Raw genomic sequence first — 19,774 nt, forward strand, 5'->3', positions numbered from 1 at the left:
AGAGCATCTCCTTGGTAGATCCCGCACTTGATGCTGACTTGTGCTATGGGCTTGAAGTTGGCCTCTAGTGTTGTCCGCCACATCCCCATTGAGTTCCTGATGAAGGCTCTTAGGGTCCTGTTGATCTTGTACAGTTCTGGGCATTCCAGGATCCAGCTGTGGGGCATTGAGTCATAGGCCTTCTTGTAATCAATCCAGGCAGTGCACATGTTGGTCTCGGCTGACTGCTCAGTCGACCAGTAGCTGGTGTTTTGCGCCTCTGTTATTCTTGCCATCCCTCTCTGTGCCCCACTCATGTATTGACCCATGTGCCTGTTCATCTTAGCCGCTATGATGCCTGACAGGAGCTTCCACGTGGTGCTAAGGCAGGTTATTGGTCGGTAGTTGGAGGGGACTGGTCCCTTCTGGGGGTCCTTGAGGATCAGGACTGTCCAGCCTTTGGTTAGCCATTCTGGGTGTCTCTCGTCAACTAGCAGCTGGTTCATTTGTGCTGCCAGGCGCTCGTGGAGTGCAGTCAGTAGGCGTGAACCATGTCGGGCCCTGGTGCTGTCCAACTCTTCATACTGGATGGATGTCTGCCACTGTGATGGTTACTGGACCCTGTTCAGGGAGGTTGCTGTGGTCTGCTCTTAGATCCACTAGTCAATAAGTGTTGCTGTTATGGGTTGCGTCCTTCTCCCACATGCTCTTCCAGTATAGTTCCGTCTCCAGCCTTGATGGTGCTGTTATCATGTTGTTCCCCTGCCACTGAGAGTACACCTTGGCTGGTTCTGTGGAGAACAGCTGGTTTATTCTCCTGCCTTCGATGTCTCTAGTGCACCTAAGTTGTACAGCTGGCCAAGGCTGTGAGTCGTTGCTTGGCAGTTTCCAAGGCCTCAGGTATGGACAGCTTGCTGTACTTCTTAGGCACCTTCTTCATCGCACCTTTCTGCAGCTCTGACAGTTGGCTAACCTCCCTCTGTGCTGCCTTGGTTTTTGGCCTCCTTGTCCATGGAGGGTACTGCTCCTTATGGTGTTCTTGTAGCCAAGCATCTCACTGATCACTGCTGCTGTGGTGTAGATCAGCTGGTTAGTCTCGGTAATGGTGGCTGTAGGTATTGTCCATAGTACTCCATTCACATCGCACGAACGAGATTCAGTCTCATTTATCAGTCTGTAGCTGTGAAAGCAGTTCCTTCTTCCGAGTGTTGGAACACTGAGCTACTAGTTGTTTCACTGTCAGTCTGGGTGTTGGAAATCAAAGATTCCATAGGTCTTTAATCCTATTCATGTAACCACTTCCGCTGGGGCTACTTGCATAGCAACATTCCAACAGTGCCCTATTTTCATCTCTTGCCCATTTGCGCCTTCTTGTTCCTGTAGCGCACTTCTCATCAGTGTGTCCTGGTTACTCAACACATGACGTGGACCTTGTTGTTAATCTGGGCGATGTCCGAGCTGAGCTGGTATGGCTTCATTTTTATATATTTTTATATAAACAATATAGGATGTCAAACAATCTGACATCCTGAGAATGGGCTGATGATTCTCAGCTCTAGGCCCTCTTGTTCTCATTGAATATTGCAGTAATAAGCCATTTGTTACAGAGTACAATGCAGTGGGCCTACGTTTCATCAGCTTCATTTAACAAACATCATAACGATTATTCCTGACCTGATAAAGTACAGGCTGAACAGTTAAAGTTAGAATAAGCTGCCATGGTTGATCATCTATGGGGAAAATGAACTCTTGTATTTCTATCACTCTCTCTCCTCCTCTGGTTTTACTCGGTCGCTCGTTCTTGGTATCTATAGGAAGACAGAGAGCATATTAACTATTGATAATCTGTGAAACAGCATCACACACAGACATAAAATTGCTGTCTAAATGTATTCAGAGACTGCTCGTAAAACTGTAATTATACACATTACTTTGAATATGAAATGCTGGATGACAGTTATTGTCGGAGGCTAATAAAATCCATGCATCTTCTAAGCTGCTGAGTGCAACACGCACAGAGCACCTTTAATATGTCTTATGGCCTAACACACTATAAGGTCTTTCTCCTGAGCCTGGTCTCAGCCAGCCTATTGAAGCTTGAATCATATGGTGAGAAGCTCAAAAGGGCAAAGAGGAAGGAGGCTACAAAAGGAACAAAACAAAAAAACTGACAAAGCCTGTGGGAAGGCACGCAGGCTAAAGACGGGCCAATTGAACTCCATCTGACAAGAAAAACAGACAGGAAAAGAGAAAAAGGACAAAATAAGCCACACAAGGAAATAATCTTTAAACTCTAACAGGAAGTTACTGAAAAGACGACATGAAACACACACACACACATACCAGACCATACACCTGCGGAGGTAGTCATTCATGTTATACTATTCTGTGGTGCATGTGTAGGTGGTGTAATGTAAATTCCCTGTGCACAAGCCTACACTGATGTCTGCACCAAGTCTGCTCACCATTTGAGCAAAATTTATGTCACTTGGACCCAAACAGACACTAGCGGACTCGTGGACACACACACACACACACACACACACACACACACACACACACACACACACACACACACACACACACACACACACACACACTCCTTTTGATAAAGCGTACAGTTAAAACTGGCTCAGGCAGCACTCTGCATTTATTTATGAGTTATTATGTCATGAGCTGTGTGGGGACGAAGAAACTCGAACTAGACTAAACTTAAGACCAGTAATGAACCTAAAACACAAAATTGACACAAGAACTGAAAACACAGGGTCAAATGACCCAGAAACATGACATATTATTAATCTCTTTCTTCCACAGCATGTCTTTATCCTGTCTTCCTTCTCTCACTCCAACCAATCACAGCAGATGGCCCCGCCCCTCCCTGAGCCTGGTTCTGCCGGAGGTTTCTTCCTGTTAAAAGGGAGTTTTTCCTTCCCACTGTTGCCAAAGTGCTTGATCATAGGGGTAGACTGATTGTTGGGGTTGCCTCTGTATTATTGTAGGTATTTACCTTACAATATAAAGAGCCTTGTGGCACCTGCTGATGTGGTGCTGTATAAATAAAACTAAATTAAGTTGAGTTAAATTTTATCTTTCAGCTCATGTCCCCAGCTGGTCTCAGCAGATGTCTGCCATGCCCTGAGCCTAGTTCTGCTTGAAGTCTGTTCCTTTTAAAGGGACTTCTTCCTCCCTATAGTGATCACTCATACCCACATAGCAAAATTGGTATGGCCCGGATCTGGCACACACAATGTGCTTACACATGGCCCACATATCGCAAAGAATGACGGCCCTTTGGTGGCCCAGATCAGGTTTGCCAAACGTGGCCCACACATGGGACCAGTTTACTTACTTGACATACATCCTGCCATGACACCAGTCAGTCAGAAGTGATGCGGGACCGGGGAGGACCTGTTTTCTATGAACCTGGGCCACATAAACCAAACCATAATGGGTCCAGATATGGCATGCCATCACATAAACAGTGCCATCTATGCCAGGCAAGGCCCATATCTGGGTGAAATACCACTTACCATGCCAGAAGTCAGCCAGCAGTGTCGGCTTGATACCAGATCCGGGCCAGACCTGTCTGCTATGTGGGTAGGGGATCATGTGATTGTTGGGGTTACCCCCTCTAATGCTGTGGGCTGTTTACCTTACAATAGAAAGATCTTCCAGGTACATTTCCTTATACGGACACTATTTTGGTTTTCCTATCTTCCCAAATCATCACTCTCTTTATCCATGTAGGATAAAATGTGTGTGTGTGTGTGTGTGTGTGTGTGTGTGTGTGTGTGTGTGTGTGTGTGTGTGTGTGTGTGTGTGTGTGTGTGTGTAACAGAGAGAGAGAGGGAAAGTGACATCTGTTTCTTGTCTTTGGCTAGTGGCTGAAGGAAGATCTGAGAAAGCTAGCTGATGCCTGGAGGAGAGATAACTGAAAATCAAAGGAGGACCATATTAATTTGATTAGGCAGCGCTGGATTGCTCCAGATTAAATTAGATTTCATTATGACATGCAATTAAAAAGAACCTGCTGATGAAGATGGCTGGGGAGGGACAAAGGAGAAGTGACATAAGGTGGAGAAGTGGAGAGGAAAGGTGGAGAACATTTTTTTAAAATACACGATCTGATGTTCTAAAAACTAAAAAACAAAAACTTAAACTGTGACATGTTGGCGTTATATATAACTAAAAGAAAAAAGGTGGAAATAGACATGATAGGTCAAGACTAGGGATTTGCACCACTAGTCGACAACATGACTAATTGCAGTTATCGTCACCAGTCAGTACTGGACATATTAGTCCATCCATCCATCCATCCATCCATCCATTCGCTTCTGCTTATCCCTTTCAGGGTAGACATATTAGTCATTTAATCTAATTGTTAACATTTGAATTGATGCCCATGCCGGTAAATGTTCTGCAGCCATCTGTCATCAACTGCCACAGAGCTGCAGCCCCGAGATCATTGGGCAAATCCCATAACTCTGTTGATCTAGATCCAATCTTTTTGTTAGGTTTATTATTAGTTATTTTGAAGGAATGAGACTGCAGATACAAGCAGTGAAAATGAGCTTTCTCCACAGGGTGGATGGGCTCTCTCTTAGGGATAGGTGGAGGAGTTCAGTCATTTGGGCTCAGAGTAGATCTGTCACTTCTGCTGCTAATCGAAAGAAGCTGCGTAAAGGGAGGTCTGGGTTTCTCTAATCAGGCCACTTTTTTGTTTTGTTATCATTTTAGATTTTAGCTTGTATGGAGATAATTGTTATGAATTGTGGAATAACGTGTAGTGTTCATAATCAGTGTTGGTTAAGTTACTTGAAAAAAGTAACCAGTAACTAATTACTGATTACTTCCCCCAAAAAGTAATAACATTACTTTACTGATTACTTATTTTCAAAAGTAATTAATTACTTAGTTACTTAGTTACTTTTTAAAAACTTGATTTACAACCTGAATAGGTGATAAAGTGATAGATCTTTCAGCCCAGTTCTACTTTTTCTGCATAATCCATCATATAAAATGTAATCAAATGAAAAAGTCTCTTTTTAAAACTTGTTTTATTAGTTTTAATCTTTTAACTTTATGCATCAAGCAAAAATTTAATTATATGCAACATTCCCTGACTGGAAGAAATTTGTAATAAAATAGTTTTTTGTGTTTACACTCACTCTTTCAAATAGATGCAAGTAAAACACAGCAGAAAATAAATGAAATCAAAGACTAGCGGTCCTGTTGCTCTATTTTCACCTATAAAGCAGGAGTGGGGCAGGCGGAGGTTTGCCCTGGTGCAGGTGTGCTGCAGCGGTCAGTGGAAGGATACGGCAGTTTCTCTGTGAGTTTCACATTCCAGCGGCAGCGCACTCGGTGCTTGCTCGGACGTTTAGGGGTTTTTTCGCTGTAAAAAGAAGTTTTCTTCCCACGCAGTGAGCAGCGGACGCTAATGTTTTTGTCACTTTTTACAGAATCAAACTCAAAGTAAGGTCAGTACTTCCACGCTTTAAACGCTGCACGCTCATACTCTCTCCCGCACTCGATATATGATCCATTATTGATCTGCACACAGCTGTTGTCACGAACGTCGCACTCGCTTACGTCACTGTCATGAGACATTCTCGCAAAAAAATCACGGTTTTAGTAACGCAGTAACACAGCGTTCCTATGGGAAAGTAACGGTAATCTAATTACTGTTTTTGCAATAGTAATCCCTTACTTTACTCGTTACCTGAAAAAAGTAATTGGATTACATTTCTGTTCATAATGCATGCACAATACTTTTTCAGATGTTATTTTGTCACATTTTAATAATATGTGATGATCTTTTGTAGTAATATATTTCCATATCATATTTACCATGCCTTGGTAAAGTCTTCTTTTTGGACCACAACACCAGAATGAGTGTAGGTGTCCAAAAGCTGCGCTTGGGGTACTGGAGCTACAAAAGAGGAGCAAACATAAAGGGAATAATGTGTTTTTAGTGTCATGTAAATTCAAATGTAATGTTTCTATCAGCTCAACAAACACCAACAAACACACAAACTGTTTGTGTGCAGTGTGTTGCAGCTAAAGGTCCAGCTGCTGTATTTGACAGGGAGAGGAAAGAAAAAGAGCTAACTTCACTCACAGATGGAGAAAGATAAGAAAGAAGAACAGGAGAGGAAGGAGAGAGGTTAGAGTAAAAGTTAAGGACTGCTCAGTTTGATAAAATGGAAATTGAAAGTTTACATGTAAGGCATCTTTTTTTAAAATTAGATGGGTCTGTACATGTTACATTATATTTGTTCATGTTGTAAAACATACTGCAAAACAAACTGAGGTAGACTAGTGTGTTATTTAGAGGCTGCATAAAAATCCTCTGCAGGTTAGTTTGTTTATCTGTGATGGATTCAAAGTAAAGAACAGTGTGTGGCTGGTGCTCAGTGGCTGTGCTGCTCATGGTCAGAGTCAGGTTACATAAAGGGCAGCAGAGATTATTTTGATGCTAAGCTGATGATGCTTAGACTCAGTCACTGAATTTTTCCTTCATACCAACTTTATACTCCATCCATCTTCTTCCGATTATCTGGGGCCAGGTTGTGGGGGCAGCAGCCTTAGCAGAAAAGCCCTGCTTTTGCTAAGGCTGCTAGCTTGTCCATGGGAACACCAAAGGCCAGCCAAGAGATATGATCCCTCCATTGTGACCTGGGTCTGTCCCCGGGCCTCCTCCCGGTAGGACATGCCTGGAACACCTCACCCCGTCTCTAAGAGAGAAACCAGCCACCCTTCAGCTGATGCATAGGAGACCAACTTAGGCTTAGCATCTTGCCCAAGGATATTTGGCATGCAGACTGGGATCAAACCACCAACCTTCCAATCGGAAGATGACCTGCTCCACCCCCTGAGCTACAGCCAGACCCCTGAGCTACAGCCACCTCTTTCTTGTATCTGCAATCTCATTCTTATGGTCACTACCCACAGCTCATGACCATAGGGTGAGGGTAGGGATGCAGATCCACTATTTAACCAAAAGGAGCAAAGAAAGACATTAACAACTTCACAGGACACCTCCTGTGATATTTCATTCAATTCAGTTTCTTCAATTCAGCGTTATTTTACAACAGCCACCTCAAGGTGCTTTATATTCTAGGGTAGATACCCTACAATAATAGAGAGGAAACCCCAACAATCACATAAAGTATCTGGTTTAACTCCATGTTTCTATAATTGTTAGGGCTGAGTATAATAACCTCAGTTTTATATAGGTTTAGAAGCAGGAAATTCGAGGTCATCTAAGTCTTTAATACACTTATGGACAGGTGGCATCGCTGAGTCAATGCTGGAATTCACTGAGCTCGTGAGAGCGACCCATTAATTCAAAAACGTTTGTAGAAGCTGTCTGCATGGTTAGGTGCTTGGTTTTACACACCTGTGGTGGAAGTGATTGGGAGACCTGAATTCAATTATTTGGATGGGTGAGTGAATATTCTGGGCAATATGGTGTATCTACCATCCCTCGTCCACATGTCCAGTTCATCTCACCCTTGTCTCTCGAACTTTGTTTCCTGAGCTGTCCCTCTGATGGACATTTCTAATGTTGTCCATCCTGCTCACTCACAGTAAAAACCTGAACATGTTCAGCTTGGCCTCCTGTCTTTTTGTCAGAGCTACAGTCTCCAAACACACGTCTTTGTCCTCATACGTGTCCTGCAGCATCCTCACACACTCCTCTGCCCCTCCTGACTTCCTCTTGCAGTACCACAGTTCCTCTCTTGGCGCCCATCGCATGCTCTAATCACCTTAGGCAAACTCTCTACCATCTTATCTAGCTTACTTATTCTTTCTTCTGATATCCGTCTGAGAGGAATACATACGATGAAGATTCAACATCACTCCTTCCCTTTCCAGCTTCAAACTCCTGATCCTGTCTGGCACTCTTCCCCTCCACAGCACTCCTACTCCATGGTGGAACAGTTTGAATCCATCTGATGCTCCTGGCCTTGCTTCCCTTCCACCTGCTCTCCAGCACACACAATAAACCTTCCTTCTCTCCATCGTGTAAGCCAGCTCTCTCCCCTAATCAGTCACCTCCACACTATTTATTCAGACCTGGGACTTGCACTAGGAGGACAGGGACTTGAACTTATAGTTGTGGCACATGCAGATAAGTTAAAAACACTGGATGTAATCTACCTCCCCACACCTGGCTCCAGTGACTGATTGAATCACAATCACTCCATCAATCACTTAATCACTGCTGAGGAGGACGAATGGATTATGGAGAACTGCACAACACCACTTATGATATGTTCACAAATGATGAGCGACGCTAAATCCTTTGGCACAGTCCAAACATCCCAAATGTGAATGATCTTTATACCTGTGACTGTGTGATAAGGGGACACAGGACATGGGAGGAAAGGAGAAAATATTTAGAAAGATTAAAGCAGAAAAAAAGCGTTTAGTGTGACAGAAGAAAGAAAAGCTAGTTCTGTGACAGAAACGTGACCATCTGAATGGAAACAAACTGTTCACACCAAGAAACCCCTGAAGTCCCTCAGTCCTGCTTCCTGTTGAATGAACATCGTTGAGAGAATTCATTAATTAATATGGCAAAGTATTAAAGTTAACAAACAATATAAAGAACACAAAGGGAGTGTTTAAGGAATGATTGTTGCAGTGAGGACAAATTAATGAAAACGTCTCTCAAGGTTATAAATGAAATATCTAATTTTCCTCTTACACCATAACATTTCCCCACAGAACGTCCTTGTTTGTCATAGTTTGACCCCTGAGTATAAGAGCGAGAGATTTATAAAAGTCCATAAAAAGGTAAAGGTCCACAGAGGAAAAATGCTAAGACAGGAAGCGAGCATTGTTTCATTGTTTGGATGCCTCTGAGAGAAATTTGGGGCTAATTATTTTCATCTAAATGGTCACTTGCTAATATGCCTGGAACAGCTTTTCAAAAAGAAGCGAAAGACTTTGAAGTCTCTGTTTTATTGAATGTATTGTTTAGGAACGTTATACTTCAAACTATCCTTCTAGCAACTCTGAGTAGTTCTCTCTCGTGACTGTACGACGAACTGGAGTGAGCTGAAGAATCTGTAATCTCTGTTCCATTTCTAATAAAGGTCGCAGTGCTACAGCGTCAAACAAAACTATTTCCTCAAAGCTCTTAACTGTTTTTTAGCTGACTGTTGATTATTTATGTAGCTTTAGCTTGTCGACTGGGATGCGGCACGCCACCACTGGACTCTAGAGCAGCAGAGATGTTTTCTCTGGAGTTACAAATCATGCTTCTCTGTCTGGCAGTCCGACGGACGAGTCTGGGTTTTGGTCTGCCAGACTGTACTCGTCTGTCCAGTGTATTCAGTGAGGGGAGGGGAATTATGGTGTGACCAACTTTAGAGAACAGCTTTGGGATGCATTAGAGCGGAGACTGCAAACAAGGACTTGTCATGCATCAGTGTCTGATGCTTTGGGAAGAACGGTCAAAAATTCAGAGACAGAGAGAGAAATAACAAGAAGAGGCACTATTTTGCTTTTGTACTGGTCGGCACAGATGTGAACGTCTGCGCGTGTGTGTAGCTGAAACAAGTATTTACTATTTATGTTCTGGAGTGTGCACAAAGTGACATGGCTCTTCCTTCTTATCCTTTTCCTTGTCTTTTGCTCTCCACACACCTCTCTCTCTTTCCCTAGACTCTTCCTCTTTCTTACTTTCTTCCCTTTCTCTCTTCCCTTCGTCACCTTCACCACTTGTGCCATCCATCTCTCCCACCAGGCTAATTGTGCAGAAACTCTGTGGGATACAGAGACTCATGTGGGGGTGGATGTGTGTGAGACGGGAGGAGAAAGAATCAAATAAAAAAAACTACAGTTCAAAGCTGGGAAAAGGCAATAAGAAAACTACGATGCTGCTTTGACTTCAGTGGGATAAAAGCGAAGGAGGAGCTGTTTGTGTTGGGAATTTGTTCCGTTCAATGAAAAAAAACAGCTTCTGTCAACCAGCAGGACAGAGGACAGGAACACCAGTCGAAGTACTGTTTTCAGACAGCGAGCAGGAGGCATCCTGAGTTTATTCACAGAATAAAGTCTATAAGAAAGAACCAACAAAGCAGGAAACCTCTCGGTTAATATTTAAGACAATCTGACTTTAGAAGAAACTATTGTAAAAAAAACAACAACAACAGATCATCTTTGGAGAAAGACAAGAAAAAATAATAAAAGCCAAACTGCTGCATCATTACCTCTGAGTTAATTATCTATAAACCTTGATCAGATGAAGCTGCGCTCTCATATAACGTTTTATGGAAAATAATCTTTCTTACTCCTGCGTAGGGCTGAAAACAGCGGAGCTGCTTTGCCTAGATCTTGGTTATGCATGTTTTCCTCTTGTATATAGCAACTCTGAGAGCGATTTATCACAAAACCACAGGGTCTTGGCCAGGAGAATGGGGTTATATTTCATACAGGAACTCTGTAGGGCAAAACTATTGTTCTACTGGTGCAGGGCCCCTTAAGACAGGCAGGACTGGTACAGTTTCTTGGTTGTGTACATGTGTGTGTGTTTGTGAGAGAGAAGAGTTGAACCACCAAAGTTGAAGCAGGACTGAGAACCAAATACAGACCCGACAAACTCAAAGAATGAACTAGAAGCTTTGATGACTGATGGAAAAAACACAAAAAATGAAAACAAATCCAAGATTAAAAAAAGGAAATAAAGACGTGCACAGACAGAGTACATGCTCGTAAACAGGATCAGAGACAAACAGACGCACCAAGCCATAAACATTGAGGCGCCTCCTATTCATGATAAATATTAACCAAACATGAGAGTTAATAAAGTAACAAGAGGACAGAGAGGCTCAGTACAAGAACAAAGAATTGTGTTTTACTACAATGTTACAGAAAAAAGAACATGAATCCAAAAATCCAATGAACAAAAAAATCACAACTTCAGTCACTAGAACAATAAAACACTAAAAACCACTGACTAAGCATCTCTGTGTCTCTGTAACGACTGAGTGTGGCACATGGTGCCTTAGACCTTCTTCCCCTGCCCCTTACTTTAAACTCAGCTGTTTCTTAGGGGTTAGTTGTCTGTATTCTCTTTGCCTTTTTCCAAATCAGCAGGCTTTGCATACATAAATATCCTCCACCACACTATTTTCTCTTCTTCTTCTCCAAGGCTGTGGGAAGTACCGTAGGGGTGCTGAGGGTGCTGGACCCCTGGAAATCGTAAAGGATCTTCCTGTCTACCTACAACTAACTGAAAAGTCATTCATTTATTCAATTTAATTTATTTATTTAAATAAGATTGTAGGTTGATCTGGTTAAAACTGAAAGCACTCTGAGTGCTCAGCTGAGGAGAACGGTGCTGTATAATTACCAGTCCATTTATTATTTACCAAGAAGACATTTAACAGTAATAATAATTTTTGCACATCAGGTCATCTCACATATCAAAGCAGCATTAAGCTCATAGCTCGTTTGCACATAACACAAATACAAGCAGAGCCAGACGGCAAACCGCACACTGGCGCCATCTTGAGTAAATCTATTTAACACTTCGATTTTTGTGTCCACTTATTTATTCCTGCTATTTGTATTTTATCTATTTGTACATATTAACCAGCATCTGTGTGTGGACAGCAGAGAAAGAATTTCATTGTACAGAGAAATGCTTTTTCTTTGCACACATGACAATAAACGCTTTGAATCGTGAATCTTGAATATAAGCTTTGCTTCTTGGTCCCAAATCTGGATAGTAACATTTTGGTATTAAATTTGGCCAGATTTCTAGAAATGAGAGCTCCTCTATCCAAAATGCAATAGACGGCATCTTTCCTAACAAGACCCCAAGTCCCCAGAAACGTTCCCAATTATGTGTGAAGCCCACGTCGTTTTTGGGACACCACTTAGACCCCCAGTGGATAAAGGAGAACATGCGGATGACACTACTGCTCTGACTGGGGAGGGGACCAGAGAAAACTACAGTCCAACACTGTTTCTAAGAATAGAGTTTCCAGGTTTTTTAAACATGTCACAGAGTGGAGAAAATCAATTCCAAACATGAATAGGTTGGTGGTGTACCAGGGGCTTCAGTTTAGGCCTATGCTGGCCTGCTGAGGGGCAAATAACTGGGACTAAGCTACAGTGGCCTGCCGGGGTTTGGCTAGTTACAGGATTATTTTCAGTAGTGCAAAGCTGGTCTGGGTCTCCAGTTCACACAAAGATACTAGCATGCTATATGCACTACAAGTACCAATAGAAAGTGACATTCTTTGTAAATTCCAAACATAATAGAATAGAATAGAATAATCCTTTAATTGTCCCACAAGGGAAAATTTGGTTGTAACAGCAGCCAAGAAGACACATATACAAACAAACAGTACACAGGACACAGAACAGAAACATACACAATTTTTCTTACATATTTACATTAAGGACAATCAGAGATCAGGAAAAGGGCCTGAGGGTGCTGTGTTTGGGGTCTGCTGGTTACAGTGTGCAGGACCTCACAGGCTGCTGCAGCGCTAGCAGAGGGCGGGACATACACAGCTATCATAATCACGTGTGTAAACTCTCGCGGTAGATAGTACGGTCTCATGCTAACCGCTAGCAGCTCAATGTCCTTACAGCATAGCGTCTCTTTGATAGATAAATGCCCAGAGTTACACCATCTATCGTTCACAAACACAGCCAGACCCCCTCCTCTCTTCTTACCGCTCTCCGTTGTTCTGTCGGCCCGGATCAGATGAAAACCTTCCATGTTTACGTGTGAGTCCAGAGTTAAATCAAATCACTTTTATTGTCACATCACATGTGCAGGTACACTGGTACAGTACATGTGAGTGAAATTCTTGTGTGCGAGCTTCACAAGCAACAGAGTTGTGCAAAATACAATAATGTAAAACAAGCAAAATATAAAAATGGCTAATCTAAAAAGTAATAAATATATGTACAATATGTAAAGGTATATACATTACTGAATGTGTATACTAAATGTGTTTTTCTACGTGTGTGTGTTTGAGTGTGTATATAGTATGTATATACATGTTTTACAAATGAAATAAAGTAAACAATAAAATAAGATATATAAAATATACAGAGGTTGGTATGTGCAAAACAGTGGTATTTATATACAGTATGGAGTGCATAATGTTGAAGTTCCAGTAGTGAGGGTGAGGTGTCTATGAAGTGTTCAGCAGTCTGATGGCCTGATGGAAAAAGCTGTCTCTCAGTCTGCTTGTACGGGACCGGATGCTCCGGTCCCGCAGTTAGCGCAGTTAACGCAGTTAACGCAGTTAGCCACGACTCTGTGAAGCACATCAGGCTGCACTCCCTGTAGCTCCTCTGATGTCGGGTAAGGGCTGCCAGTTCGTCTACTTTATTGGGGAGAGATCTCACATTCCCCATAATAATAGATGGAATCTATTAATCCACATGTCAATTAAACAAAGTGTGTCTCCCTTCTTTGTTGTGACTGGTCATGACACACCAACATGAAGCCACACAATACAAAATTACATCACAACTAAATGACAGAGGCTTAGTCTGAATATGTCATTTGATTGATCTTGCAGATACACCAGGCTAGCAGACACAGTCGAGCATCAGGAGTTTAGCTTTATGCACAAGGCTGTAAATGCAGTCCATACAACATGACCACGTGTTACAGAAATGTTGGAAACAACTGCTGTCTCAATGGCTTATTAGTAAGATAAACCAACAATAAAGTTACAGTTAAGACTAACACTGTTTCAATTGCAGGAGCAACATAAAGTATTTGTACTTCACAATGCCCACGATACTGCAGCTGCAAGGTTCACGTTCATTGTTTTGCTCACACAAAGAGATCACTTCTTGGACCATAAAGCCTGAGTACAATGTGTTTCTCTTCTATTCTCCACAAACCTGCCCCCACCATCCTCGTGTTTCCCACTGCTTTCTCCTCCATAATGAGGTAAAAATTTACAAGAAGCCCCAAAAGAGGCCATTGATTTCACCAGGTGTTTCCTGTCTCCCCCTCCTTCTTAAACAGTGTGCAGTATCTTGATCTGGCTTGCTCTTGCTATTCCACATCTTAATAGCACTACTATTGAGAGTCTGCTGATTGTATTAGCTCATAGAGTAGGGCTATTGACCGAGCATGAGTGTTTTGCAATAGGTGCTGTGGGGATAACAAACCAGGTCCATGGACAACAGCAGCTGAGATAAGTGCCCTCCCCCGAGACTGTGCTGGCAATCAAGAGGCTAAACAGAAGTGGAGCGTGAGAGAGAGTGAAGGGAAGAGGAGGACAGACAGGTGGCAGGAGTCATGGAGAAAGGCTAGCATAAAGGCTAGTGTCAATCAATGACCATAGCTGAAAGTCATACCTATGAGGACTCTAACTGTGGTTAGAGTCAGACTTAAAACAACCATGCACTGGATCTGTGCATCAGTGATTCAGGGATGTGTAGGATCATGGTGTGCAGAGTATTTTATTGGCATTGTTTGGACCCTTGTACCAAGTGGGCACCATGTCACACAGCTCACATCAAATAACTGAGACAGTTTGTTGGCAAAACTGGATTCAGCAAGCAAGCTGGACCTAATCTGGATTTATTGGGACCACGTAGCCAGTACTGGGTCAGAGCTACAGTTTCATGACAAAGCATAGAGTACCCATCATGGGTACTCTGGTGTGATTAAATGAGGGGCATGGTTAGCAACAGTGCTTAGGTAGTATGTGCCATTTACTGTAAACAATGGCACTTTCATATGTGCCGGCTGGGAGGACAGCACCAGGACCAGGATCTGCTCCTTTGTACAGAAGGAACAAGAGGAGCACTGCTAAAGAATGACCTTCATCAGGCTTCTCCTGTGCATATTTCTTACTAAACATCATTAAAAAACAGGCATGATAGTCTGACATCCTTTAGTGCTTACACCTCAGCACCTTGTAAATTGATTGGCATTCGACTGAGAACAGCAGAGTTTGCAGGTCCTTCAGTGGCACCTGTTTGACTGCAGGTTTGAGCACATGTGACAGGCATGACAAAGTCTGGAGATACTGTGGTGAACCATTGTTCAATGGTTTGTGTCTGCTGCCTGCTGCCCCGCTTCTTTTTGGAGAGTTGTCTTGTTGTTGCCTTTGCAGTGCAGCACTTTCATTCATTTGGACCAAAGCAGGTGAGACAGATTTACAGCAGCAAATCACAGTTTGATGTTCAGTGTTATACTGTGGTGCTCAAGTGTTCCCTAAAGTTGAGTAGTACATTCATATTTTCAGTTTTACTTCTATACTGCTAGAATTATTGACCTTGTTGAGTCACATCTGGAGTTTGCTGTAAGACTGGTGTTTTCCGAGATTCCCGTTTTTCCTTCGATCTGGGATTTGCTCTTATCCCCCCATGTTGGATTTCTCTGTTGTTCTGTAACTTGCATTATTTTAAACTGGCAGATGTTCGCACAGACAAATGCAGATAAAGTTAAACAAACAGAGCGCTGATCGCTGTATCTTTAGATACTCAGTATTTGAAAGGCGCAGACTTATTTTCTACCAGCAGCTTTCCACTTAGTTCAGTTGGTTTCTTGAAGGCAAAGGGAAATTTGTAGTCCCAAAACAATTATGTTCAGCTCTCAAAACACAAATTACCTTAAAGCTGTAATTTCATAGTCACTACATGCATTATTCATAGTTCATATTTTTTTCTCAATCAGCTAGAGATCCAGATGGAAACTCTGCTCTTTGCACCTAAAAAAGATTTTATTTAGTTAATCTTTTCATTTTTTGTTTTTTTTTTACTTTGCCGGTGTATTATAATTATTGTGTGTCAGTGTATTTCCACTGTGAGCGCGCTTAAGAAGGCATGCAGTCAAATGCAAGCACACTCCTAGGAACAATACCTGCACACAGCTAACTGCACTGAAAACAAACACACTTAAATATTGTGAGTATGCAACAGAGACTGCTGATGTGATCTCTGGACCAAATAAAATTATTTCAGAATAGATGATGTAAGATTTTAAGATAAGAGGATGTAAGATAAGATATGCTTTATTTAAATACTAATGCATACATATCAAATAAGCTAATCATACATAAACAAACATATAACAAATAGATTCATTGAGCAGAATAGAATAAACATATTTTTAATAACATAAATGTGAAAATCAAATGTCTCCTCCTTTAAACTGCATGTTTGTTATGCAGTAAAACTTCTTTCTTTATGATTTTATTAAACTCTCTTTCGAGTTTGTTTCCAACTTCTTTTTAATGGCTTCAGATTTTTATCTGCACCCATGACTGCTTTGGCTCTCTCTCTCGTTCAGTGCATGTGTGTTGTCTCTCTCTGGGTAATGAATGGTGGCCCATTTATCTGACTGTCAGCCAGGAGCCCTGAGGAGGTGTGTCTCCCTGAGATCAATATCTCATTAGTTTAAGAAGCACTGCCTCTGTGTGTGTGTCCTCCCTCGCTCTCTTTATTTCCACCTCTTCACCATGCTTTTATCCTTTACACATCCATTCCCCAAGTTTCATTCAGTTTTTAGTTTTTCTGTCAGTCACTCTGTTTCCATACTGTGTACGCTGACTCACCTGAACCCCAACAGACAAGATAATGACGCCTGGAAAAAAGCACATTTATTAGACCTTACTTGTTGCTTTTTACCAGTAAGGTGTTACTTATTTACATTTGGTAAATCAGAATCAGAATCAGAATCAGAATACTTTATTGATCCCTGGGGGAAATTATTTTTTTGTTACAGTGCTCCATTATAAACCAACATTAACAAAACAGACAACACGCTAACTAAGAATAGTACAATATATATATATATATATATATATATATATATATATATATATATGTGTGTGTGTGTATATATATATACATAAGTCACACATTAATAAATAGCTGGAAGTCACATAAGTCACACATTAATAAATAGCTGGAAAAGAAACGTGTAGTTGTAGCAGTAACCAGTGTGTTAAGTGGATGAGTTGTACAGGGAGATGGCCACAGGCAGGAAAGATTTCCTGTGTCGTTCAGTGGTGCTTTTCGGTACTCTCAGTCTCTCACTGAACGTGCTCCTGTGACTGACCAGCATGTCATGGAGTGGGTGGGAGGTGTTATCCAACATTGTCTTTATTTTGGACAACATCCGCCTCTCCGACACCACCTTGAGGGAGTCCAGCTCCATCCCCACAACATTACTGGCCTTACTGATCAGTTCATTGAGTCTGTTGGCATCTGCGACCCTCAACCTGCTCCCCCAGCATGCCACAGCATAGAGGATCGCACTGGCCACAACAGACTCATAGAAAATCCTCAGCATTTTCTGGCAGATGTTGAAGGACCTCAGTCGCCTCAAAAAATAGAGACGACTCTGGCCCTTTCTGTAAAGTGCTTTGGTGTTTTTAGCCCAGTCCAGTTTATTGTCAATGTGTACTCCAAGGTATTTATAGTCCTCCACAATGTCAACACTGACCCCCTGGATTGAAACAGGGGTCAAGTAAAAGTTAATGTATTACAGTATTTGATATTTTTCATCAATCCATGCTGTGCACGTGGTTCCCAGTGAATATAAAATATATTGTCTACCATAAAAAGAACATACAAAAAGAGTTTTCTTCTGCTGTGTGACAAAGCTCGTTGAACAGCCTTTCACTCCATGTCGTTGTGGCCTTTGGTTTGGTGCTTGGAAAATGTGATATAATGCACATTGCATCAGCTGATTAAATTACTGTAAATTTCCAAACTTTAAACAGCAATTTAAGGTTTGCAGGAGTTAAAAAAAAAAGGAAGGAATTAATACAAACTGTTCACGAAAATGAAAGGGACAATTTAATCAGAGTACAGCATCAAGTCAGTTAAACTCCTGGGCTATTGATCTGGTCAGTTAAGAAGCAGAGGGGGTTGTTAATCAGGTTCAGCTGCTTTGCTGGTAATGACATTAACACCTGGTGCAGTAGAGGGCCAGCAATGAGACAACCCCGAGGTCTGGGAGGAGATGCCCCAGGACACCATCATTAGGAGCATGCCTCAGTGTTGTCAGGCATGAACACAAGTCGGACCGTTTTGATTGCTGCAGTGAAGTTTCTGCAAAATAGTCTCCCCTCCTGCATCATTTTTTCACTTTGATTTTCTGGGTGTCTTTGAATGCAGCCCTCTATAGGCTCATCATTTCATTTCAACCAAATAATGTGGCATCCTTTTGTTCCCAGCAGATTACCCACTCCACATCAGTATACATATCCACCCTGATGTGTTTTCAAAGTGTTATATATATGCAAAATACTAGCAGGCAGGCCATACATGGAACCCCAATAACCAAGTGGCTGACATCTGTGCTGAGTATAACCTGGAAGTCCCGAGGTTAAAATGGAAGACGCCTCCCAGGGTGGACAGAGATCCTGTGGGACACTAGATACAGACAGACAAACTGGTGATGGCTAACTAACTCGACATCGTGGTGCAGAGGAAGACAGACTAGATGTAGCGATACCAAGTGATGGCAACATCAGGAAGAAGGAACATGAGAAGCTCGAGAAGTACCGAAGGCTGAGAAAAGAGCTGGAGAGGACACGTTTTTTTATACTTTAAATAAATGACTGAAGTCTGGACCCTAGACTCTAAACTGCTGCTTTGCTGGTTACAGGCATAATTTCTCCATCCAAAATGTAATATTCACAATATAACTAACTATAACTAAAGAGATACAGCTTTAGGGTTGTCACGTCAATGTACTGTTTAAAGATAATGCAGTTATCCATGGTTGGGGTACTTCCTACATATATTACCAGTATGGACAGCGATGGGGATTCGAGTCCTTCCAAGCAGGCTGAGAAGTGGACAGTGACAGTCGGTGTGAGTGGAATAAGTGAGGCGTGGAGAATATAGTATAATTCATGTGCCAACAAAAAGCACATTAGTCTTGGCGGCTTCAGTGCGCATCTTGGCATTAAAGTGTCATTTCCTGCTGAGACGGTGGTTTCTCCAATAATATTAAGATTACAGCTACACGCCTTTTACTTGCTATTTTCTTCTGTGACTTTGTCATCAGCTACTTTTTATTTTGCTCCTATTTGCCTCTCGTCTTTCTTTTCCTCTTCAGTCTTTTCCTCAAAGCCTCTCCACCATTGCAGCTACTAACCATAACTCTTTATGAGTGATTATGAGTATTTATGGCAGGCTTGCTCAGTGTTGACATAAAGCACTCATGGGGTTCGTAGAAGCTCCAAAGAAGAGGTTACTGAGCGCATCGGTCTGTAGAGCTTTATCCAGTCCAGGCTGATCCAGACTGAGAAACAAAAATCACTTACGAGTGCGTCTCAAAAGTTTAAAATGAAATTTTATTTGAAAACAATCATATTTCCCATGTTCATTCACAGTGTGAATATGACAGTAGTGGTATGGATTGAGCTAGACACAGTCTATACACAGTATTTATGCTGTATGAATAATACTTTATTCAAACTGAAAATTAAAGTTATGATAATTTGAGATACTGAATTTTAGAGCTATGAACCTGCAACCCAAAGGACTCAACATGATGCAGAAGCTCACGTTTTGCTTTTTAAAGCTTGCTTCAGCACTTTTCAGCACTCACTGCTACGGGTCTGTGTCGGCTGATCCAGCAGCTCCTCCTCGCCGGCCCGAAATAGCTGAAATAGGGAAGGCGTGAATAAATGATGCTCGCCGGCTGTGGAAACCGGCCTTCCCTGACACTACACCCTGAACCTGCTGCGCCACTCCTCCCCTGCAGCCGCACCACACCCTGCCACACCCCCATAACCCAACTGAAACCAGGGAGCCATCCGGC

General features: G+C 42.1%; 1 protein-coding gene across 1 annotated transcript in view; it reads left to right on the forward strand.

Annotated features, from left to right (window-relative positions):
- The window catches only part of rbfox3a (RNA binding fox-1 homolog 3a), a 482,298-nt gene that overhangs the window by 160,618 nt on the left and 301,906 nt on the right, over positions 1-19,774 (forward strand). The gene's annotated exons all lie outside the window — the stretch shown is intronic.

The sequence above is a fragment of the Pelmatolapia mariae genome, linkage group LG8 (genome assembly GCF_036321145.2).
Source record: "Pelmatolapia mariae isolate MD_Pm_ZW linkage group LG8, Pm_UMD_F_2, whole genome shotgun sequence".
Lineage (NCBI taxonomy): Eukaryota > Metazoa > Chordata > Actinopteri > Cichliformes > Cichlidae > Pelmatolapia > Pelmatolapia mariae.